General features: G+C 52.7%; 1 protein-coding gene and 1 long non-coding RNA gene across 5 annotated transcripts in view; one reads left to right on the forward strand and one right to left on the reverse strand.

The window, feature by feature from the left end:
- LOC141279427 (uncharacterized) overlaps positions 1 to 22103 on the forward strand; it is a 37612-nt gene extending 15509 nt beyond the window's left edge. The window contains exon 2 of the long non-coding RNA XR_012333662.1: positions 11522 to 22103. This is a non-coding gene — a long non-coding RNA (uncharacterized lncRNA). The remainder of the gene's footprint in view (positions 1 to 11521) is intronic.
- KCNQ1 (potassium voltage-gated channel subfamily Q member 1) overlaps positions 1 to 23894 on the reverse strand; it is a 348762-nt gene that overhangs the window by 159810 nt on the left and 165058 nt on the right. The gene's annotated exons all lie outside the window — the stretch shown is intronic.

Here is a 23894-nt window from a genome sequence, read left to right on the forward strand (position 1 = left end):
ACAAAAGGCAGTCATTAGGTTTTGTCTGACCAGGAAAAATGTCGTGGAGAGTGTACCTTTGGCCATCTTTTGTGTTTATGATTTGGAAGAGAGAGGCAGCAGCGAGTGTGCGGCCAGGGAGAGGAATCCAACAAAGCTGGTGGAGGCCAAGATTTGGGGGCACAGAGCAAGGGCGGCTGCCCTGGAGCTCAAGCCAGGAGGGAGTGAGGAGGGCCTAAGGCCCAGGCTGGACCGCGAGGCCTCCCAACCTGGGAGTACTGAGGTGAGAAGTGAGGGGGGGCTCCTGGAAGCAGAGATGGAGCAGGTTGGATCAAGTTGGGTCTGAACTGAGCTGGCACTGCGGGGCAGCGCTCTCGGCCTCAGTCAGTGTACAGGGGCTTTTACGTCTTTAAGTCTTGCTCTGTGTTGTAAATCTCTGCTTCTCCTCAGCAGTTCGAAATGTTTACTCTGAACTAAGCCCTGTGTTTTAACACGAGTCATGTTTTAATAGGAAAACCATCTTTGATGGAATCGTATGCAATTCTTACTTTTTCCTGATCAGCCAGAGCCCCAGGTCCAGCCTTTGTAGGCAGTAGTGACAGGAAGAGGGGCCTAGCCCTTGGCACAGAAAACCTGGCCTCCACACGACTGGTCTTGCAAACCATCGTCCGCACTCAGGCCAGCAGGCTGCAGAGGGCCAGGACCTTCGCTCTGTCCCTCACCTCCAGCTCCGTCACCCAGCGCGAGACCCCTCATTTGGAGCCTTTAATCAGGTGCTGGCCCCATTCCTAACACTGGCCCATCCCCATGCCTCCTGAGCTGGTGAGAATTATCCCGGGAACAAGAAGATCTAAAGGCCCCTGGTTCTCAGGCTAACAGGAGACTTGCCATTAGGAAGGGGGAGCAGACTTCCTCTCTGGGGAGGGCATAACTAGGGCGACCAACCAACCAAGGAAGGCGTGTGAACACAGCCTGGTGGCGGAGAACCTCTTGGTCTCAGCATGCACAGACTTGAGTTCCTTCCCAGGAGCCACTGTTTTCTACCCGGGAGCATCTGCCATCCCCAGAGCCTGGTCCCTTGATCTACGAAAACTGAGACAGTGCGGCATAACAAGGCCCTGGCGGACCACCAGAGTGACCGCACTTCATCTCCCTGTACTTCTAGGGAGATGTACGGAAGGGAGTGGGCTCCAGCGGGGCAGAGCTTTCGGTCAGAGACCCCTGGTAGACTCTGGACTCCAACTGCCATGGACTGTGTGAGTGGGGACGTGCCCTGGAGGAAGAGCAGGGGTGAAGGAGCTCCAGAAAGAGCATTAAGGCCTCACTGCTGCTTCGAGACCCGCTGCAGACTGGGCAGGCCCTTGTGAGGAGGATGGACCACAGCCAGGGTCCTGCACCTGACAGGCCCTGGTGCAATCCCCCCTTGCTTATTCATTCACTTATTTATTCGTCAAACATTCACAGAACGGCCATGATGGGCTCTGTGCGGATTAAACACTGAAGATAATGCTGAACAAAAAGACCTACTTCTGCCTTCACCGGCCTTGGGATCGAAGGAGACGGCTCGTAACCCTTCACCACAGACAAACACCCAGTTATACATTAAGAACAAGAGGGGAGATGGGTTCTCTGTGGACCAGTCTGAGGCTTAGAAATTGGCCACTCTTAAGGAGGGACGTAAGTCGGTCCCAGCCTGGGGAAGGGGAGAGGGTCAGGAGAGAGCTTGACTTGTTTAAAATGACACCAAGGGAGTGTTTGAGGAGCGACAGTGACTTCATCAGAGCCACTGCTCAGGGTCAATACTAGCTTTGTGACCCTGGGCCCGACTTAACCTCTCAAGCCTCAGGTTGATTATATATAAAACAGGAGTGATAATATTCTTATGTCAAAAGCTGCCGTGATGTAAGGATTAGTGAAATGATGTTTATAAAGCACTCAGCAAAGTGCCTGGCTAAGGGCGAGTACTATTATGATTTTAAGAGGATTCTTTAGTCCAAAGATGTGTGCAGGGTAGCGAGCTTTCTCCTCCCCGAAAGGGTAGCGCCGGGGCTCCTTTGGAACGCAGTGCCCAGGGAGTGTTGCCGAGGAGATCAGGACCTCTGAGAGAGCAGGGGTGGTCCCTGCCCAGATCCTCCTGGTCTCCTGGGGCTTGCACGGTGCCTGGTGTGTGCACTCACACCTCCTGCCTGGAAGAATGGACACACAGGGCAAGGGGGCACCGTCTCCTCCGCCTGCCTGCCGGGCACCGCACTGGATCTTACAGGTGCCTTCAGCTCCTAGAGCCTAGACCCTACACACATCCACGCTGGGGGAACCCACGGGAGTTTCAGACTGGGGCTGCCCTGTGCCCTTCTTAGCTCAGCGGTGTGGGGGGTGTGTGTGTGTGTGTGTGTGTAGGTGTGTGTGTGTGTGTGTGTGTAGGTGTGTGTGTGTGGGCTGGCCCAGCCTGGACTGGGTGGGGGCTGTAACAAACCTCATTTCCCATCAAGGGAGCCTGAGGCCGTGAAGGTCAACTTACCCCCCCCACCCCCCAGAGCTCTCGCCAAGATTCCCATTCTTAGTCTGCAGTCACCCCAGCCCGAGAGCAGTGCTGCACATGGGGGTGAGCAGGGAGCTTCAAGATGACTACGAGTCACAGAGCTGGGGAGAGAGACAGAGCTGGGTGGGCTGGTGGGAGGCAAGAAGATACTGGGAGAAAGTGAGGCCCTCTCTCGGGGGAGCAGTCAAGACAGGAATGCCCTCCTCCCGGCCCCACAGGATGGCCCCAGGGCTCCCAAGCCCCTCCTTGGGGGCTCCCTGAACTCTTGCATCTATCCCATAGGGAGCAAACTTGCTTCCTTCTATCCCACTCTCTATCAAACATAAATGATGTAAAAAGGACTTTTTTCCCCCCGAATCCTGTTAGCGTTCAGAAATAGAGTTGTTGTACAAGAATTCTTTCACAAGAAGGAAATCCTGCCACTTGTGACAACACGGATGAATGTGGAGGACAGTGAAATAAGCCAGACACAGAAGGACAAATACTGTATGATATCACTTATATGAAGAATCTAAAATAGCCAAGCGCAGAGAAGCAGAGAGTTGAATGGTGGTTGCCAGGGGCAGGGGGAGGAGGCAGCCGGGAGGAATTTGTCAAAGGGCACAGAGTTTCAGCTCTGCGGGGTGAATGAGTCCTAGAGAGCGCCTGCCTATCGCAGTGCCTGTAGTCAACAGCCCTGCATCGTGTGCTTCAGAAGTTGCTCAGAGGCTAGATCTGACGCTACGTGTTCTTAGGAAATAACAATATACATGATAACAGAGGGCGTGAAGAAACTTTTGGAGGTGATGGGTATGTTTATGGCCTAGATTGTGGTGACGGTCTCATAGGTATACACTTATCTCCAAATTCAGCACATTGTATACATTAATTATGTACAGATTTTGTATGTCAATCGTGACTCAATAAAGTGGTTGAAAAAAAGAAAATTAAGAACAAAACAAATTTTTTTTCACAGGAGCTTTTTTTTTCTCTTTGAGCATATATTTTAAAATAGTCACATCCTTAACGAAACCTTCCACAGTCTCTGTGGAGCCAGAATCCCACTGATCTGACAAGGCTGGCATAATAAAAGAACACATACTGATTTCATCTATGATAGTCAGCGCAAAAAAAGGGAAGCTATTAGTAACCAGGGTCCATCAGCTGTAAAAATAACCAGTGTAAACAGGGTCACACCAAGAATGCAAAGATACATGCAGCAACCTGGATGAATCTTCAGAGAACTGTGTTGAGTGAAAAGAGCCAGTTTCAAAAGGTCCCATACTGTACAGTTCCATTTATAGAGCATTCTTGTAAAGACAAAATTAAAGCAATGCAGAACTGATTAGTGGTTGCCAGGGGCTAAGGACAAGGTGAAATGGGAGAGAAGGGAGTGTGGCTATGAAAGGGGGCTACATGAGGGACCCTGGGGTGACAGAAGCTCCCCTGTGTCAGCGTCTGTATCCTGGCAGTGATCTGGTCCTACAGTTTGCAAAATGTTACCACTGGTGCAGACTGGGTGAAGGCTACGTGGGATCTCTCTATTATTTCTCACAGCTAGCTGCTGCATGTGAACGTACAATTATCTCAGAATGAAAAATTCATGAAAAAAATCACGATCGCCAAATTAAAAAAAAGTAGTCTTCCTAAAAATACCCAATAATGAAGATACAGAAAATCTATACGAACAGAGGGCTAAAAAATACTGAGGGACGTTACAACTGATTTGAACACATGGATAAATCTCCTATTTTTGGCTAGAAAGTCAAAAATATTGTAAGAAAGATAATTCTAAGTTAATCTAAATGGATTGCCGTTTCAATAGAAACTACTGGCAGAATATGGAGGGACACACACACACACACACTTTTTTTTTTTAAATCAGGCAAGCTGATTATAAAATTTATGTGAAAAAAAATCAGCATGTTGGGCTTCCCTGGTGGCGCAGTGGTTGAGAATCTGCCTGCTAATGCAGGGGACACGGGTACGAGCCCTGGTCTGGGAGAATCCCACATGCCGCGGAGCAGCTAGGCCCGTGAGCCACAACTACTGAGCCTGCGCGTCTGGAACTTGTGCTACGCAACAAGAGAGGCCGCGATAGTGAGAGGCCCGCACACCGCGATGAAGAGTGGCCCCCGCTTGCCAGAACTAGAGAAAGCCCTCGCACAGAAACGAAGACCCCACACAGCAAAAATAAATTAATAAATTAATAAATTCCTACCCCCAACATCTTCTTTAAAAAAAAAAAAAAGCACGTAATGCAAGTCCTGTACAATTCTGAAAAAGCGTCTGGAGCTCTTTGGTGCAGCCTGTCCCTCTGTGTTCCAGAAAAGCACTCGGGTTTAAAGATTACCCATTGTCCTAAATAGTCTGATGAGGGTGCAACTTCACTTTTTTCTGAAGGTGATTCTACTCATTCAAACTCGCCTCTCCATCGACGTTGTCAGGCACCTACCATGATAAACATGAACTGAATGACTCATCTTGAGGTAGGGACATGCATTTAACCAATACTATATAACCTTACTATGTGTCAGCACCATTCTGTGTACTTCACATTAGTCATTCATTTAATCCTCCCAGTAACCCTCTGCAGTAGGCACTCTTTCTTATTATCCCCATTTTACAGATGGGGAAACTGAAACTGAGGTTAAATGACTCATTCAAGGTCCAGCAGGTAGGAGGGGTGCAGTTAGGATCTGAACTTGCACTACAGCTCTAGAATCTGCTTTTAACCACTACTTTTTTGTTTACAAGTCAGTAAAGGAGAGCACCAAGCAGGAGGTCTGGGGACAGGGGCACATTCCTCTGGGCTAGTTTCACAAGGATGAGGCTGGAAAAGCCACATTGGTACAGGTGGTCTGGATTAGATAAGGAAACTGAGTCACTGCTGTCCAAGTCATGATGTGAAACCATTTTGACCTGCGCTGGTTATAACAGCACTCCAGCTATAACACTTTACCGTGTCAGTTATTTTCCTTTCCGGTGGTTGGCCTGGGGAGGGGAGGGGCTGGCTACATGTTACAGATTTTTCTTATTGCCATTCTTTTCCTTTTTGAATTAGGCTTATTTACTTTCTTGAGTTACTGAATTCAGTTTTCATAAGATGCCCTGAAACTGTGATCATACATGAGTAGGAAGTGGCCCCCAGGGTCAGACCCGAGACCCAGGTGCGTCCCTTGTCTGGACTCTGCCATGTGAGTGAGCCCGGAAGAGACCCCTTGTCTGGACTCTGCCGTGTGAGTGAGCCCAGAAGAGACAAGTGCTCCTGTTCCCTGACAGCATTAGCCACCAAGGCGAGGACTCAGCCCCAAACACTCAGGCTTCCCGTCCAACTCAAGAGCTAATCCTGTGTCTAGAGTGTTGTGGTCTGAGGCCATGCCATGGATTCCCTGGTTGACTGTACTGTGTGAAATGCAGCTTCCTCTTATGAGTAAGAGAGATGGGGGAAACCTGCTATACTCACAAGCACATCATAAAGTTCAAAAGTCAAATAACTGAGGCTGGCCCGTCACTAGGCCCATCAGCCATCCATAAGACAATCTAGAAATGGACACATTAAATGAGAGTTTGAAATATGATAAAGGTAACAACTTAAGTCAGTGGAAAGAAGATGATGTATTCAAATAAATAGTGTTGGGGTAACTAGTTAGACACATAGAAAATAAATCGAATTTAATGACTCCTTATGTCCAAATCTAGAGGGAGCACTATTTAAATGTAAAAAGATGAAGGACGCCCACTCTCGCCACTTGTATTCAACATAGTTTTGGAATTCCTAGCCACAGCAATCAGAGAAGAAAAAGGAATCCAAATTGTAAAAGAAGTAGAACTCTCACTGTTTGCAGATGACATGATGCTATATAGAGAAAATCCTAAAGATGCTGCCAGAAAACTACTAGAGCTCATCAGTGAATTCAGTAAAGTTGCTGGATACAAAATTAACATACAGAAATCTGTTGCATTTCTATACACTAACGACGAAATATCAGAAAGAGAAATTAAGGAAACAATCCCATTTACCATTGCGTTGAAAAGAATAAAATACTTAGGGATAAACCTACCTAAGGAGACAAAAGACCTTTACTCCAAAAACTGTAAGATGCTGTTGAAAGAAACTGAAGATGACCCAAACAGATGGAAAGATACACTGTGTTCTTGGATTGGAAGAATCAATAGTGTCAAAAATGACTGTACTACCTAAGGCAATTTACAGATTCAGTGCAATCCCATTCACATTACCAATGACGTTTTTCACAGAACTAGAACAAAAAATTTTAAAATTTGTATGGAAACACAAGACCCTGAAAGGACAAAACGATCTTGAGAAAGAAGAGCAGAGCTGGAGGAATGACGCTCCCTGACTTCAGACTATACTACAAAGCTACAGTAATCAAAACAGCATGGCACGGGCACAGAAACAGACATATAGATCAATGGAACAGGATAGAAGGCGCAGAAATAAACCCCCGCACTTATGGTCAATTAATCTACAACAAAGGAGGCAAGAATATACAATGAAGAAAAGACAGTCTCTTCAATAAATGGTGCTGGGAAAACTGGACAGCTACATGTAAAAGAATGAAATTAGAACATTCTTGAACACCATATACAAAAATAAACTCAAAGTGGATTAAACATATAAATGTAAGACTGGATACTATAAAACTCCTGGAGGAAAACATAGGCAGAACACTCTTTGACATAAATAACAGCAATATTATTTTGGATCTGTCTCATAGAGTAATGGAAATAAAAATAAACAAACGGGATCTAATTAAACTTAAAAGCTTTTGCACAACAAAGGAAATCATAAACAAAATGAAAAGACAGCCTATGGACTGGGAGGAAATATTTGTAAATGATGCTACCGACAAGGGATTAATTCCCAAAATACACAAACAACTTATACAGCTTAATATCAAAAAAACCCCAACCCAATCAAAAATCGGGCAGAAGACTAGATAGACATCTCTCCAAAGAAGACATACAGATGGCCAGCAGGCACATGAAAAGATGCTCAGTATCACTAATTATTAGAGAAACGCAGTCAAAACTACAGTGAGGTATCGCCTCACACCAGTCAGAATGGCCATCATTAAAAAGTCTATAAATAATAAATGAGGGTATGGAGAAAAAGGAACCCTCCTACACTGTTGGTGGGAATGTCAAATTGGTACAGCTGCTATGGAGACCAGTATGGAGGTAACTTATAAAAGTAAAAATAGAGTTAACCATATGATCCTGCAATCCCACTCCTGGGCATATATCCAGAGAAAACGCTAATTCAAAAAGATACATGCGGGCTTCCCTGGTGGCGCAGTGGTTGAGAGTCCACCTGCCGATGCAGGGGACACGGGTTCGTGCCCCAGTCCGGGAGGATCCCACACGCCGCGGAGCGGCCGGGCCTGTGAGGCATGGCCACTGAGCCTGCGCGTCCAGAGCCTGTGCTCCGCAACGGGAGAGGCCACAACAGTGAGAGGCCCGCATACCGCAAAAAAAAAAAAAAAAAGATACATGCACCCCAATGTTCATAGCAGCACTATTTACAATAGCCAAGACATGGAACCAACCTAAATGTCCATCAACAGATGAACGGATAAAGAAGATGTGGTGTGTGTATATGTATGTGTGTACATATATATATATGTACACACACACACATAATACACAATGGAATATTACTCAGCCATAAAAAAGAATGAAATAATGCCATTTGCAGCAACATGGGTGGACCTAGAGATGACCATATTAAGTGAAGTAAGTCAGACAGGAGAGACAGATAATCATATTCATATCACTTATATGTGGAAACTAAAAAAATGATACAAATGAACTTATTTACAAGACAGAAATAGACTCACAGACATAGAACACAAACTTACGGGTACCAAAGGGGAGAGTGGGGTGGGGGAGAGATAAATTAGAAGTTTGGGATTAACATATACACACTACTATATATGACATAGGTAGACAACAAGGACCTACTGTATAGCCCAGAGAACTATACTCAGCATCTTGTAATAACCTATAAGGGAAAATAATCTGAAGAAGAATATATATATATATATGTGTATGCATGTAGATATATGTGTGTGTGTGTGTGTGTGTGTGTGTGTAACTGAATCACTTTGCTTTACACTTGAAACTAATACATGTAAATTAACCATACTTCAATTAAAACTATTTTTTAATGTGAAAAATAAAGATGACAGAAGAAAACATGGGAGAATTTATTAAAACAATCTCAGAATGAGGCTTTTTTCCAAAATTTTTCCAAACTTTAAGACAAGGACCTCAAATCACAAAAGACTGCCAGAGCTGACTGTCAAAATTTAAAAATTCTGAAGTCCAACAGGAAAAAATGGACCAAAAATTTGAACAGTTTATGAAAAGAAAATACAACTGGCTTCTGAAACACATAAACAAGCTCAACTTTTAATAAAATATAAGAAATGCAAAACAAAAAACAAAAACAAAAACCCCCCAAACACTCAAATTTAAAAATCCTGCCAGCAGAAAACTACAGAAGCTCAAAGACTGAAGAAAAATTGGGATAAAATATTTTCAACATCTAAGACAGAGTTCCTATAAATCAGTAAGAAGAGGTATTAAAAAAATTAAGGGTATGGAGAAATGGTTCACAAAAAAGAAAAAACAAATGTGTTTACTTCTTTGAAGAGATAAAAGCCTCATTTACAATAAAAGAAATGTAAGTGAACACTCCAGTACACCACTTCTTCCTCAGTCAAATTAATAAAGATAAAAACTGTGACCACTCACTTGTTGGTGAAGGTGTGGGGAAACGGGCGTGTTTGTGCACTTTTCTTAGTAGCATCAATGGGTGCCAGCCTTCATGATTTGGTAGCATCTATCAAAACACGTACAGATATCTTAACCCTGCTGGAAATGGGGGAAAAACGGGCCTCTGGAAGTGAATGCACTTAAAATTTCATGAAAAATAGACTTGATTGGGAAGTTACCTTGAGAAGTAGTAATAATAGTTTTGAAAACAAGATTATCTTATATAAATGTAAGTTGTTATAATCGTAGATGCCTACTCGTGAATGGAGAGAGGTTCTGGTGGCATGTTTATAAAGCATGCCGTCATCTTTCACTTCATAATGGACTTTGGCAGCACGTCCACACAGAGGATCATTTCTGCAGAAGGCAGGGCTTCATGGCTTCACGAAGGGCCTACCCTTAATCCTTTATTATTTCATCTGCTTTTATTACTTCTTTTTTGAAATGCTTATCTAGGTATCAGCCTTGATTTTCTCTTCAGTTGATAACTGGTTTAACTCTGCCTAATCTCCTAATCTCTGTTAGAGATTCTTCAATTTCACTGCCCTTAACTTCATGAAATCTCTTATCTTGACAGGATTTACAGTTCTTCTTCATAAGTGATTTACTTTACATTGTCCTTATTTGATAAGAGACAGCCCAGGAGGAGACTCAGTCAACAGAGATAGAGCAGGGAGAAGATGGGTGGGGAGAAACAATAGTGTTCAGTGGGGAGGGATGTTTCAGAGGGACTAATTTCATAATCGGGCAGTTCATTAGTGAATATTTGAATGGTCAATGGCCGTCTTTAGCTGCCCTATACATCCATCAATAGGGGGCTTGTTCCATACATTATGGCACAGTGAAATGCTCTGCAGCTGTTAATAAAAAGGAGAAGCGCTAGATGTCTTAATATAGATCCATCTCCAGAACACACAGGCACCTTCCCTTTGAACAGCGCACACTGGGGCCGCCGCGTGCTCACCAAGAAATGAGAGGGCTTGCTTACGGAAAGCTGAAAGGTTTCCTTACAGCATGATGCCTGCGGAGACAGGTCCCCGCACAGTGCACTGGCCAGGGCTCCGTTCTCTTCAGATGCCCTGGGGCTGCTTCCTGCCCAGACCATCAAGCAAGTAACTGTTGGCCACCTCCTGCCAGCTGCGGTCAAGTCAGTGTTGCCCTTGAAAATGCTCCTGGCCTTAATCAGGCTTCAATGAGCAGCCCATCTCTGCATCCTTTGATGGAAGGCTCTCTGATTAACAGCCAGCACGATACTCTTTAGCCTTGTTACAGGCCTCCCACCCCACCACCTACGTGCCTTTTTCAGGCAGCTGGGTCCTCGTGTTCACCAGGAACAGGACCCATGCCAGAAAGACTAGAGCCGCCATGAGCCCAGCCCCATGTGGGGAAAGCCCAGCCCAGCAGACTGAGAGCAGAGGCCACGTTCTCTCAAGGATCCTGGAAGCTAAGCACGAGAAAGCAGCACTTCAGCTACAGTGCACTGAGCTGTCACCTGTTCATGTGTGTGTACACACACGCCACTGCAAAATAAAAATGCCCCTGACGGGTACTGCCCTGATGAACCAGTCTTGTCTGGGCAGCTCAGAAAGTCTGGCATACCTATATATTAAGTCAAAAAGGCAAACTGCAGATAAATATGTATGTTACCACTTGTGTAAAAAGGAGGTATATTATAGATACGTGTTTGCCCCTATAACACATTCTGAAAAAATACAATAGGAAACTGGTAAAAGTGGTAGCCTTTGGGGAAGGAAACTTAGGAATTCAGGGCTGGGGTGGGGACAGCCTGATTTTTCTCCATATTCCCTTTGTACACTGAATGTGTTTTACCATGTGCGTATGAGACTACTTGATTATTATGATTTTTTAAGCACAGCATTTTAATAGGGAAGGAACAGTGTGCTGCAGCTCACGCAGACGTTCCGCCAGGCCGTGAACGGGCAGCCCTCCGCTGCAGGGCTGGGGTGGCCGGCGAGGGGCCGCTCCCGCGGCGCAGCGGTGTGGGCTCTGGTTCATGTCACTGCAAGGGGCGGGGGCTGCTCCGCACAAAGAGGGTTTTGACAGGGAGAGGCAGAGCTGGAGTGAGAGCAGGCCCTGGGCGGGCTCCCAGCGAGCCCCCCGCCCCCACCCCCCTCGATGGGAAGGGGTGCCCTCCACCCATCTGCAGATCAGCAAGGCTCTCCTAGGAAATGAAATGTTACATATGTTTTGTCATTACAGAATTTTGAGAGGAGTGATTTTTAAAGAAGTGAACCGTGTACAGCATGTTCTGACTGCTGTGTCTCACTATATCAAGTTTTTATGTAAGTTTTTTCCATTTTCAGGTAATCTCTGATTTTGATTCATGCAACAGTGACAACAGTTGATACGTTTTTCTGTTGATTTGCCTAATGTCTGTGTTCGTTTAAATATTTTCCAATGCATCTCCACATTTTAAACTCCTTTAAACTATACCTTAGACCCCATTTCACATTCATGCTTTATATCGCCGAGACTCTGCTTTGGGGAGGAGCAAATTGTCTTCCCTTCTGAAATGGCGCTGCTTGGGAACTAGTTGGGTCCCGGGTATTCTGGGGAAGTGACACAGTGTTGACCTAGGAGGGGGTCCTGATCTCTCCCCATGGGGAGAAGGAACAGAGAGGAAGTTGAGGCTGGCGACCCTCTTGGGACATGCCCACACCCACCCTCTCCAAGGGCTCTGCCCTGGACATCCACCTGGGCGTGGGGAGGCCTGGATACACCGTTGGCAGAGAAGCTGGGCGGGAAGAAGCCGGCCGAGCGCCCGCCACTGTAAGAGGAAACGAAGAGAGACAGCTCCAGGCAGCCCCAGAAGCGAGGCCTGGAAAAACTGCAGCTGGGGCGAGCACAAAGGACTTTTCAGACCCTGCAGCCAAGGTGCCCAGTGAGCTTTTTTTTTTTTTTAAACAGCTATTAGGGCGACGAGCCTTTCCAAAGGCCAGCAGTTGGCGAGGGTTTCCAGGAAGCTGGTCTGGCACGAGGCTGGGATTGGAGCAACTTTAACGAGTTAACTTCAGAAGGAAGGAATCATCAGGAAAGGTTTAAGGTTCAGCAAACTTTTTGAATTATTTTGCAAAAAGTTCTGGCTTTCAAATTCAAAGGCGTGTTTTGCCGTGACTGTTTTAAGCCAGAGCCTGTTTCAAAGGCAGCGCAGCCCGCACGTTTCTGATTCATTCACTCCAGGTATTCGTCTCGACTCCTCTGGACGAGCTCTGCAAGTGCTATCCAGTGCCGGGAAGTGCTGGGGTCACCTTACACGTCTCGTCAAACATTGCTCCACCCACGCGCCTCTCCCTCCGCCAGCCCCCATGGCCGTGTGTGCACGCGCGCGCACACACGCGCACACCTTCCCCAAGCAGGAAGCTGCTCTTTGCCAAGAGCGAATGGAATTCAGATTTCCAGAGGGTGTCCTTGGCCTCCAGCTCCACAGCCACACGCTGAAGAAAGGTCCTAGTGTGTGTGGTGGGGACTGAGAGAGAGGGGCCTCCATCTCTGCTCACGTCTATCTCGGCCCCAAGAAAAACCCACAACTGGCTGCACTCTGCTGAGCCACACCCGGCCTCGGTCACATTCCTTCCCTTCCTGAGCCCGCACTGGGTGGCCCCAGCAAACCAGCCTCCACAGCTTCCTCCCGCCAGCGGGAGACCTAGGCCGGGCCCTTGTGGGGCAACCAGCGATTCCAAGTGAGGCGCCCGCGCCCCGGGCCTGAAGCGGTGGGAAACCACCGAGGGGCCCTCGGGGCCGGGCCTCCGGCTCGGGCCCGCGCTCACCTACGCGGGGGAGGACGGCGCTGCTTCTCCCTGCAGCACACTGTGGGGCCGGCCCTCTTCCTATCCAGCCTTTGCTCTGCTGGCTGCGGAGCTGGTGGGCCCGCTGCAAAGGCTGATGCCGCCCTTTCCCACCACAGGGTCCCTGCGTACACACCGGCAAGAAGGAGCCCCTCTCCCCCATCCAGTCTGAGCCTCCCAGGCCCTGAGGTCAGCACCCTCAGGAGTTAAACATTTACAGGCAGAGGCCAACACCAGCCCCAGTAAATGAGACAAGGCCGTGATCAGCCTCGCATGGTGGGCTGGCTGGTCACGCTCAGCTTCTCTTTGGCCTGAGTCACTGGGACCTTGCACCTGTGTGGCCAGGTGGCAACAGGCGGAGAGAGTGATATTTCTGCAGGTCGTCAGAGCCAGCGAGGACGGTGATGGGCAGGAGCTTCTGTGGCATTTCAGGGGCTCAGCGCGGGGGGGGGGCCTGGTGCCCCGGCAGAGTGTCCACTGCTAAACAAAGGCCAAGCTCCACTCTCGTCAGACAGCGCCCTTTGTTTGCTCATGGAACTGTTTTCACAAGCGCCAGGCTCCGCGTGGCCTGCACTTCTGCCTGGGGAGAAGGCTGCAGCTCTGCAGCGTGGGCCGTGAGGCGCACGTCGGCCTTCTGGCCTTGCTCAGGGCTACGCGGAGCCTCCTGCCTGGGCTGGGGAAGGCGGCACCCTTGTCTTGGTCTTGCCCACTTGGGTCTCCTGGACAAGTACTCTTGAGCTAGCCCGAGACCAGCTTCCCTGTCCTTTCTGACCCCACGTCTCAGTGTTTCTGTAGTGCCTCAGCTCCACCAGCCTCTCCTTGCAGGCGTGGGCTGCCGCAGAATTAACTGGGGGGCGCTGTCTCCCGTCCCCTGCGTGTGGGACTGGGGGGAGCACGCTGAGGAGCAGGGCCCGGCCAAGCTGACGGCCACGCGCTGCCCCCCCGGCGCTCGGTGCTCAGGAAAGTGCGCCAGCCACCCCCGGGACTGGGGGCCCTTGGCCCAGGTGATGAAGGGGACTGGCTGGGCCTGGCGTGGGGTGGAGCACCGGCCCCACTAGAGCAGACAGGCCCCTGTGGGACAGCAGAAGAGCTCAGGGTTCAGAGTTCAGAGCTGAGGGCCTAGCCCTGGCTCTGCCAGCAGCTGAGCAAGGTCCTCTCGTCTTTGGTCTCAGGTCTTTGGTTTCCCGGTCTTTCCATCTCCTGGCCTCTAAAGGGATACATCCCCCCCTCCCCACCCCCGAACCCAGGCCGTGTGGTCTGAAGAGTCCACTTCCCAGCGCCTGAGACAGGCAGGTGGGGGGCGGGGGCCGCGAGCACAGAGCTTTTACAGGTACAGCCGCAGACGGGGGGCCACTGGGAGAGCATCTCAAATGAGGCCCTTGGAGCCCCTGGGGATGGCCCCACCCCCTGCCGCTGCACACACACCGGCCCGAGCTCAGTCAGGCTGGGAGCCAGTTTTCCTGAGCATTGCTCCACCCAAGGCTGCCCCATCTTATGACCCTGGCCTTGCAGCCAGGCCCCCACGAGCTCCCACCTGGAGCCCACACACCCAGCTGGGGGGTTCATGCGGCAGTTCAAAAAGAAGAGCAGAAGAAAAGCACTCAAGTGTTTCAAACTGGAAGAGGTTCAATTTAACTTAACAAACCTGGATATGAACCTAAAGAAAACATTGAAAACCAAGCCCACCTACAAAAGGCCCAAGAGAGGAGGTTAAGTAGGAAAAGAAAGGTCCCCTTGGGCCCGAGGACAGCTGCCCAATCCCGGCCAGGGAGTGGAAGACACTGGGCCCCAGTGCAGACCGAGCGGGGCCAGGAGGACTCGCCCAGAATGTGCTCAAGGACTTTCAGCTAAAGGTCCCAATGTGACCTTACCCTGAACTTTATACCCCAGATACAGAGATCAGCTAACTGAGGAGTTAAGCAGAGGACCCGCGGCTGGCTGCCTGGTGCCGCCCACCTCCTCCTCAGGGGCCTGGCTCTCTGAGGGCAGCAGTGTTCGGCCCAGAACCACAAGTGAGGCTGTGGGGAAGGATGCTGAATGTGTATATATATATATATATATATAGAGAGAGAGAGAGAGAGAGAGAGAGAGAGAGAGAGAGAGAGAGAGAGAGAGAGAGAGAGAGAGAGAGAGTGGGTGTGTGTGTGTGTGTGTGTGTGTGTGTGTGTGTGTGTGTGTGTGTGTGTGTGTGTAGCTCTGTGCTCTGAACAGCCTTACCTACCCGCCCCCCCCCAATCTCCCAAATATCTTCTGTTGTTTTATGAAGTCACCCTGCTCTCTGCCTCAGTTTCCCCAGCAAGGCACCACAGGGCACAGCAAGGATTCTACCTTGGGTGCAGTGTAGTCTGACCTGTGATGGCTCAGTTCCAAGGTCTTGGAAGACAAATCAGGTAGAGTCAAAATTACCTTTGAAGATGCCTTGAATTTCCCCTAAAAACATTCCTTCCTCGGAGCTTTATGTATCCCCTCCTGAGCTGCCCTTGTGCCAGCTGAAATGGGCGAGCTCGTGTGTGAACCCCTGGGGTGCACCTACTCTTCTCCAGGCACTCCCTGTGCCATCGTCAGCGTGAGCCTCTCGGGCCACTGCCAGGTCAAGAGGTTACTTACTGGGAAGATCAAAGCAACAGTAGGCTCACGGCTGGAGGTGTGAGGATGACGTGGACACCAGGGATGCCAGTCTCTGAGGCTGGACCTGGCCTCCTAGCTCCCTCTGCCTCCAGCTTTTCTTTCTCTTCCTCTTCCCTCCACGAGGACTCTAAGGTGGCACCCGGCATTCCCACGGGCCAGCCAAACCTGACAGCCTTCTAGCCAGACCTCGGACCGCTAGCCACTCATTGCTGAGGATGTGCCTCTAAGGTGTGGCCCCTGCCCAGGACACCTGCGCTGTCCCAAGAGGGCTGGTAAATCTTAAAGAATGAACGCTAGAGGGGGCGCTCTGGGGCAGCATGAGAAGCCACAGAGCTGGGTCTGCCACTGTACCCTGGGGGGCCAGGTCAGCGCTGCCCTGGAGTAGTCTGCAGGCCTGCGTGCCCCTCGCCCTCCTCACAGGCGGTGCCAGGTCCGTGGTGTGCGAAGAGACTGAACGCGAAGAATTCTCACTGGAGAAGATGGTCACAGAGTCACCCGACCAGCACACAGGCTGTCTCTGCACGGACTGTTCTCTCCTGCCCGGAGGGCCATAGAAACACTTTGGGGGCGCAGACCCAAACCAGAGGCCAGGCTTCTTTGCCTCTGCTGGCTAGTTACCTCCCCACCCCCTGCTTGCCAGCCCTCAGGGTGCCAGTCCAGCTTCCCCATCACAGACTGGGGCTCCCCTAAAGACTGCCGCTACCTCACGGGGGACGCCGGCAAGACCCAGTCCTGTGAGTCGGGGGACTGACTGACGAAGCGCTCGCAGGGCCCTACCGAAGACTCGGCCGGCAGCAGCGCCCCTCCCACCCCTGACGCGGGACGGGCTCAGTCGATCCTGCCAGAGGCTCACCCTCTCCTGAGCACCCGAAAGCCACCAGGTCTACGAACGCTGCTGCCACATTCGGGCTGTGCAGCCTGCGGGCCGCTCAGAACCCTAGAGGCACCGTGCGCTTCCCTTCCGTGCCAAGCACAGCACCGGGGAAGGCAGGGTTTGTGGCCTGCCCTGGTCCTCACTCTGCTTGAAGATGGGTGCCGTCCTTGGCAGGTGAGTCCGACTGCGATGAGAATAGAGGGCAGAGGCGTGGCGGGGCACCTGTGACCACCGTGGGGCATGGGCCTCTGCATTCCCCCCAAGAGGAGCACAGTGGGCGCCAGGTTTCTCCCTGCACCTCCACAGGGGCCAGAACAGCTCGTGAGCCCCTCTCCCAGGGGCGAGACGCTGTGGATTGTGGGTCTGCGTCTCTCCTCTGCCGCTAGCCCATCCTGGGGCCCGGGGCTTTGGGGCCTCCAGGTGTATCTTGTTAAATAAGGACGACACCTAACGGTGGCGCACTGTGACCTCGTCTGTGTCCCACGGAAGCTTGTGACCTGGTGGTTTCAGAAGCTCTCAGGCCAAGTAAGGATGTCCCCGTGGGGCCCCTCGTCGTAAGGTGACATTTTACACTGTCTGCTGTCGGGCAGGGCACTTTCCTGAAGCAGGTGCGCAGCTGGATGCCTGACCCCGCCTTCTCAGAAGCTAACACCAGCACCGTGAGACACATCCCTCATGTCTGCAAGAGGGCACTGAGGCTCAGAGAGGTGAGGTGGCTGCCGTGGCACCCACAGGCAGGATAAAATGAGCCAGGCTGGCCAGAGTCCGCCGGTGGGCAGTGTCCCCAGGCTTGGTGAACCCATAACCAACACCAGCTAACAAGGAACAAGAAATCTCAGACAAGGGGTGCGTGATCACTGCACTGAGAACTAGGACATGGTAGGAGAAATGAAAGAAGACCTCAATAAACGAGGGACACGTCGAGACCACAGTTGCAAAGACTCAACATAGTAAAGATGTTTACTCTCCCCATAATCATCTAGAGAGCCGCCGTACCTATTAGAAGTTTTCTGTGGAAACTGGCACACGATGGAGAGACAGGTGCCACACCAAGACAGCCAAGCAAGGCAGGAGAACTGGCTGGAGCCTGCTTGATCAGCTGTCCAGGGCTGGTATCAAACTATAGTGATGATGAAACATGGCCCTGGCAAAAAAGAAAAACTGAGGTCTGACTCATGGAAGCGAATAGAGCCATGTGTAGACAGTGAGCTGGTTTATAACGATGCTGATACGGTAGGGCAGTGGAGAAAGGACGGTCTTTTCAGTAAAGGGGGCTGAGTCAAGCTGGATATCCAGATGGGGGAAAACTGTCCCCTGACCTCAGCCTCGTACTGCAGGCAAAAATTGATGGCAGGCGGACTGTAGATCTCCGTGTGAAAGGTGAACTGTTAAAGCTTTAGAAAAAACCAGAATATCTTTATGACCTTGGAGTAGTCAGAGTTTCTTAAATAGGACACAGATAGCACTCTCCAGAAAGGAAATGTTTGATTGACTGGATCACCTTAAAATTAAGACCTTCTGTTCATCAAAAGACACCTTAAGAGAGGAAAAGGGCGACCTGCAGAGGGAGAGGTGTTGTGTATATATATATATTCCAAATAATCTGACCAATGACTCACGTCCAGGGTAAAGACAGAACTCCTACAATCAAAAGAAAAGATAACCCAGTAGAAAGTGGGCAGCCGACGTGGGCATTTTACAAAGGACGATATCCAACTAAACAATAATCATGTAGAAAGGGGCTCAACTGTATGAGCCGTTGGCTTACTGCACATTAAAGTCACAATTTGATGCCCCCAGACACCAGTATGGCTAGAAGGGAAGTGACGGAGAATGCCCAGTGTTAGGATATAGAGCAGCCAGAATGCCCCGGTGCCACTGGTGGGAGTGGAAATGGTATATGCCTGCTTTGGGAAACCGTTAGTCAATGTTTACTAAGTCAACAAGCTCGTCCAGTGACCTGGCAGCTCCGCACCTAGGCATATACTCGCCAGAAAGCAGCCCATGTGTTCATCAGACTAGACAGAATATTGTTAGCAATAATGATAACAGCCCTGCCTTGGAAATTGTCCAAGTGGCCGTCCAAGGAGAATGGATAACCAAAGTGTAGGCCATTCACACAGCGGGGCGCCAGCCGGCAAGGAAGGAGGGCGGCACTGCTCTCTTCAGCCAGACGGCGGGGCTCCCAGGGACTCGGACAAACGGGCGCGTGCACTGTGTGAGTCTCTCGATAGAAAGTTCAAGAACGGACAAAGCCGAGTCCTGTTGCTAGAAGCCAGGACACTGGTTACCCGTGGGCATCAGTGACAGGAAGCGGGAGCCTAGGGGCTTCCCGGGAGGTTCTGCTGCCTCAGCTGGGGGCTGGTTACGTGCGTGCCAGGGGCTGAAAATGCATAAAGCAGTACACTTGAGATCTGTGTACTCATCTGCGTGTACTCCATCCTTCAAGTCGAAAACAGTGTCCTGTATGCAAGGACAATCCTTTCTGAACTTGACTTGAGAGAGGGCCAACCCAGGCCTGCAGAGGGGCTGGGTCTGCCCACAAGCACCCTCCACCCTCGGCTCAGGGGACACACGCCTCAGGCTTCCTGATCAGGCTGCCTTGGGACTCAGTCTCCCCTTCTAGGTTCAAGCAGAGCCCAAGAGGGGGCTGTGCGGTACTCCCCGACGGCGAGAAATGTCTCCACGTCAACACCCGTGCGGTCTGTGCAGTCGTTTTCCCCAGCCACTTCTAGGGCGTGGACGGTCTCTCCTCCGGCGCTACCCTAACCCTAACCCTAGCCCGGTCCACGCTAGCCTTGCTGAGGACCTGCACCACGGAGACTGCTGAGCGGGGCCTGAGAGCGCCTGGGCCGGGGGTTACGGATGGCTTCTGAGGAAGTAAGGAGCCTCCCCGCTTTCCTCTGGGCCTCCCACCCAGACGGCGGGCCCACTCCCCAGAGCAGCAGCCCCGGGAGACTGGCTGCGTCCTCCTCTCATGCTCAGATGGAGGAAGCGAGGCGCCCAGAGGTTAGGGGGCCTCCGGGGGCAGCCCGCAGCTGGGCTGGTGCAGGCTGGGAGCCAGACTGGGGGCATCCGATTCCCAGTCCCGTCTCTTTCCCACTGAGCCACTCCGCCTCGCTTTTAATTTAATTAGGAGAACATTTAATCCCCCCGTGCATTTCAGAGACGGGTTTGCGCCTGGCCGGAGCTGCGAGGCTCTGACGGGGAGCCTGTGACTCATGTAGCTTCGCACAGCCCTCCCGGGCGGGCTCCCACGGGGCTTCCTTGGCACCTTGTGCAGACAGAGGTGGTCTGGAGCGCCGAGGAAGACAGGACAGTGGTCTGGAAAGACAAACTAGCCTCATCTGTTCCCGGCAAGCCCCCTCCTTTATCCCCCTGGACACTGGCCCCAGAAAGGCCTCTCCGTCCTTTCCCACCAAAGTTTGCAGGGTGAGAAACAGAGCGAGGGGCTTGGGTGTTCGCAGAGGTGCAGTGCCTGGCGCCTCCAGGGTCCATGGGTGTGGGCCGCAGTGGGCCCTGGGTGTCTCTGAAACGTCCCAAGCAAACCTAGTCCCATCAATAGAGCTAGTACCCCTGATCCACGGAGCTGAGTGCAGGACCAAGCCTTGTGACATTTGCCCCCGTTTCCAGAAGGCATGGGGCTGGCCCTGGCCTCGCTGACAAATGCAGATTTCAGGAGACATTAGTAGTGATGTGGATGAAAGCCAGGCCACAGCGGCCTTGCTGGAGAAGAGAAACTTGAACGTTTTGGCGTGAGATTCCGCAGGGTCCAGGAGAAAGTTGAAGACATGGAAATTCTAATTAACGCACACAGGGCTGGTTTTGCTCAAGGACCTCCAGGCTGTCATGTCGCAGGAGGCCTGCAAGTATATGCTCGCTGGGTGTGTGTGAGTGTGTGTGAGCCTGCTTGCTCGTGGTCACCTGGTGGGTGACCTGTAGCGCCCCAGCCTTGGCCTTGCCTTCCCTCTGCTTGCCTTTCCTAGAAGGCCCCTGGCCTGCCCTGTGCCTATCTTGGTGTACAGGGTGCTAACCGAACTCTTCCCCCTGCAGAGCGGGGCAGAGCGGTGGCTAGTTAAAAAGAGCTGAATCTCGCCCACCCGAGATGCCGTGATGAGAGATGGAGGGACCAGGGACCAACTCTCCTGGAGGGACCCTTCAGGGAAACCACAGGCTGCTGTGCTCACAGAGGGTCTGGCCACTTGAACTACCTGTCTTGGGTGTCCACGTGCAACCGGTGGGGCAGATGTGGGTGCCAGGCCACTCCTGGCTGACTGCAGCCGTGGGGAGGACTCCATAGGGATGGCCGCCGTCTCCCAAGGCTGCTGAGAGAAAGGGTTCCCAGGCCACGGCCCACACACAGCCCTGGAGCTCAGAGCCACAGGTCCCGATGCTGAGGCCAGTTCTGACCCAGCCGCCCCTGGCCCTGCACGCCAGCACCCATGCTGAGGCGCCCACAGCCCTTGCTTCATCTCCTCCTCGGGAGGTGCTGGCTGGGGGCCCCTGTCTGCCTTGGGGTGGGAGCCATAGTCCTGGAGCTCCCTCCAGCCTGGGGCTTGAGGGGTGCCAGATAGGGAGAGGCCCAGGGGAGCCGCACATCGCCCGCTCCCCAGGAGCCGAGGATCCTGGGAGACAGGTACCCAGAAAGGAGTCCCAGGGCCCGTACTAGGGCACAGGGAGCTGGTACAGAGGGCCTCAGGGCTGAAGGAGGACGCGGCTGCCTGGCCTGTGGACGTCCTGCGCCTCCTTGAGAGGGGATGACTTGAGAGGGCCTTGGAAAGGTGAGCAGGAATCTCATGGCTGCAGAGGAGTGCCAAGGCTGTCCCCGATGGGACACCGTGTGCGAGGCACAGGGATGCACACAGGGGTGGCCCTCCCCTCGGGGGGCAGGAGCCTAGGAACTCACCCCAGCTCCCGGGGAGCAGGGCTCCGCTACGCCCCACTCCCCCAGATGCCTTGTCTCCTGCCTCACACTTGCTCCTTGGAAGCCCTGTGGCAAGACTGGGTGGGGGGTCGGGGGGGCACACATGCAGACAGCCGCCTGCTGGCCCTGCTGGCCCTGGAAGACTATCTTCCTGAAAGGTGTGGGTGCGACTCCGGCCCGGCCACCCAGATTCGTGTGAGGGCCCTGGAGCTGCCCAGGGGCTTGCCTGTGGGGCTGGAGTGCCCGAAGCTACTGTGTCCCCCCCGCCCACTGCACCCTGGGCCCTGCTCGCCGGCAACCCCCTCGGTTACACCAGGCTGGCTTGCTGACCCCCAGTCCCCTGACCCCTCGCTCCACCGATGGCCAACAGGCCCCGGAAAGAGGAGCTTCGCCCAGCCCCAGGGACCTTCCCGTAATCAAGGCTGCAGTGACCTCACCTCCCTGGGGCCCAGCGGGCGGGGAGAGCTTGAGATGGAAACAAAATGTGTCTTTATTTATGCTTTTAATTTGAATCCTGGAACTGGCCCAACATGGTAATACATTTAACATCAGTAAAATGCTGAAGAAAAATGGATCTGTTTTTCAGTAACTGCCTCCCACCCACTCTGCCCGCTGTGAGACCCCCGCGCACACCCCCCATCCCTTGCACACACCAGGGCGTGCGCCCCTCTCTTCCCCGCATGGAGTCCGTGGGGCTGAGCTGCCCGCAGGAGCCGAGACGGGTCCCCGAGCGGCTGGAGCCGAGTTTAATGAGGGGCATCAATCACCAGGCGGGCCGTGCGGGAGGCAAAGGAATGTGGTCCCAGCATGGGCACCGAGGCCCGGCCATCCCCCTCCCCGCCCTGCCCTGCCGGCAGTCACAGCCCTAAGTAAGCATGGTGCCCGGCGGTGCCACCTCCTTCCCCAGCCATGGTGGGGTGGGGCCTCTACCCAGCCTGCAGCCCTGGGGGCGCCTAGGTCTGAGGCCCCCACCGTCTCCTTCACTGTGCCTGCATCCCCCCTTTCCCCACCTGGGCTCCCCCGAGCAGTACTCTGACTACTGAGGACGTGGGCACGCAGATCCCTTGTCGTCTCAACCTTGACTCTGTCTTGACCAGACCACAGTGCCTGGAGGTGTCCTTTCGACTGCAGCCTCGGTCTTTCCACTCCCAGCCTTCACTGCAGACCCCTCCTCCTAGCACCACGCCTAGGCTCCTTCCCACCTTCCCAGCTGCCTCATCTCCAGGGTCTGTACTGGTTCACAGGTTCTGGGGCGAGGACTCTACCGGGTGAGGACTGCCTAGGCCCAACCGGCGCTGGAGGGGACCACTCCTGCTACAACCAGCGGGCCACGCCATGCGACTGCTGGACCGAGAAGGCCCACCACAGGCTCTCTGGTTGGTGATGCCCCAGGCCCACAGCAAGCAGAGAGAGCTTGGGGCCTCCGTCTTGGAGGAGCGAAGACAAGAAACGGCCAGGCTCCTCTGACGATGCAGCTACACTGGCTCGAGTTCCCTCCTGGGGCTCCCTGGGCAGGTGGGCGGCCTCCAGCCTTGGGAAACGTGGTGCACGCAGATGCCAACACACATGGGCCTCGCTTCAGAAGGGGGGACTGTGAAAGGCAGCTGTGAGCTTGGCTTTGGGCCACCTCGGTCCCCAGCCTCACCACCCTCACCCTGGGCCTCTCTGCAGGGGCCTTGCAGGGCCCGGGGAGCTGGTGAAGACTGACTGCCCCGCTGGATGGATGGTGGGTGATGGCCCTGTCCACCCGGGGGGCAACTCCTTGCATGTGCATTCTGGGGGCCGGGCCACGGCTGAGAGAACAAAGGAGAGCGAGCTCTGACAGGAAGAGACCGGCCAGGAGGACAGGAAGGGGCAGGCTGGGCGGCACAGTGAGGCCTGGGTGCTGTCCACCCGCGTGAGGGCCGTGGTTCCCAGCAGGCGCCTGGCCGTCCTCGCTCTGAGCAGGCACTGCCGCCTGGGCTGCAGACACCAGCCACAAAACTGCAACTATTACCGCTTTGGCGTCCTTTGCGCCCCAGATTCGGTACAGGCCTCAGCCAGAGTGGGAAGCTGGCATTCTGCCTTGGGACGCTGACCTGCACCTGCCCCTCCCACCTGGCACCCGCCACTGCTCACGCCTCCGCCCTTGCCCATTTATCAAGTGAGCCTATCAGGTCATCTCCGGGATGGGCCCAGAGGTCAGAGCCACATTCCCAGGGGTGGCCTGGAAGCTGGCTCCGGTGCCGAGTCCACGAGGATGAATAACCCTGCTTCCCAGTGACCTGGATGGCTCCCACCGAGCCTGAGAACGCTTTCTGTGCACACCCTGCTATCGATGGGGTGCTGTCCACCTCCCTGGGGGCCTGGGGGCCTGGAAGG

The sequence above is a fragment of the Tursiops truncatus genome, chromosome 8 (assembly GCF_011762595.2).
Source record: "Tursiops truncatus isolate mTurTru1 chromosome 8, mTurTru1.mat.Y, whole genome shotgun sequence".
Classification (NCBI taxonomy): Eukaryota; Metazoa; Chordata; class Mammalia; order Artiodactyla; family Delphinidae; genus Tursiops; species Tursiops truncatus.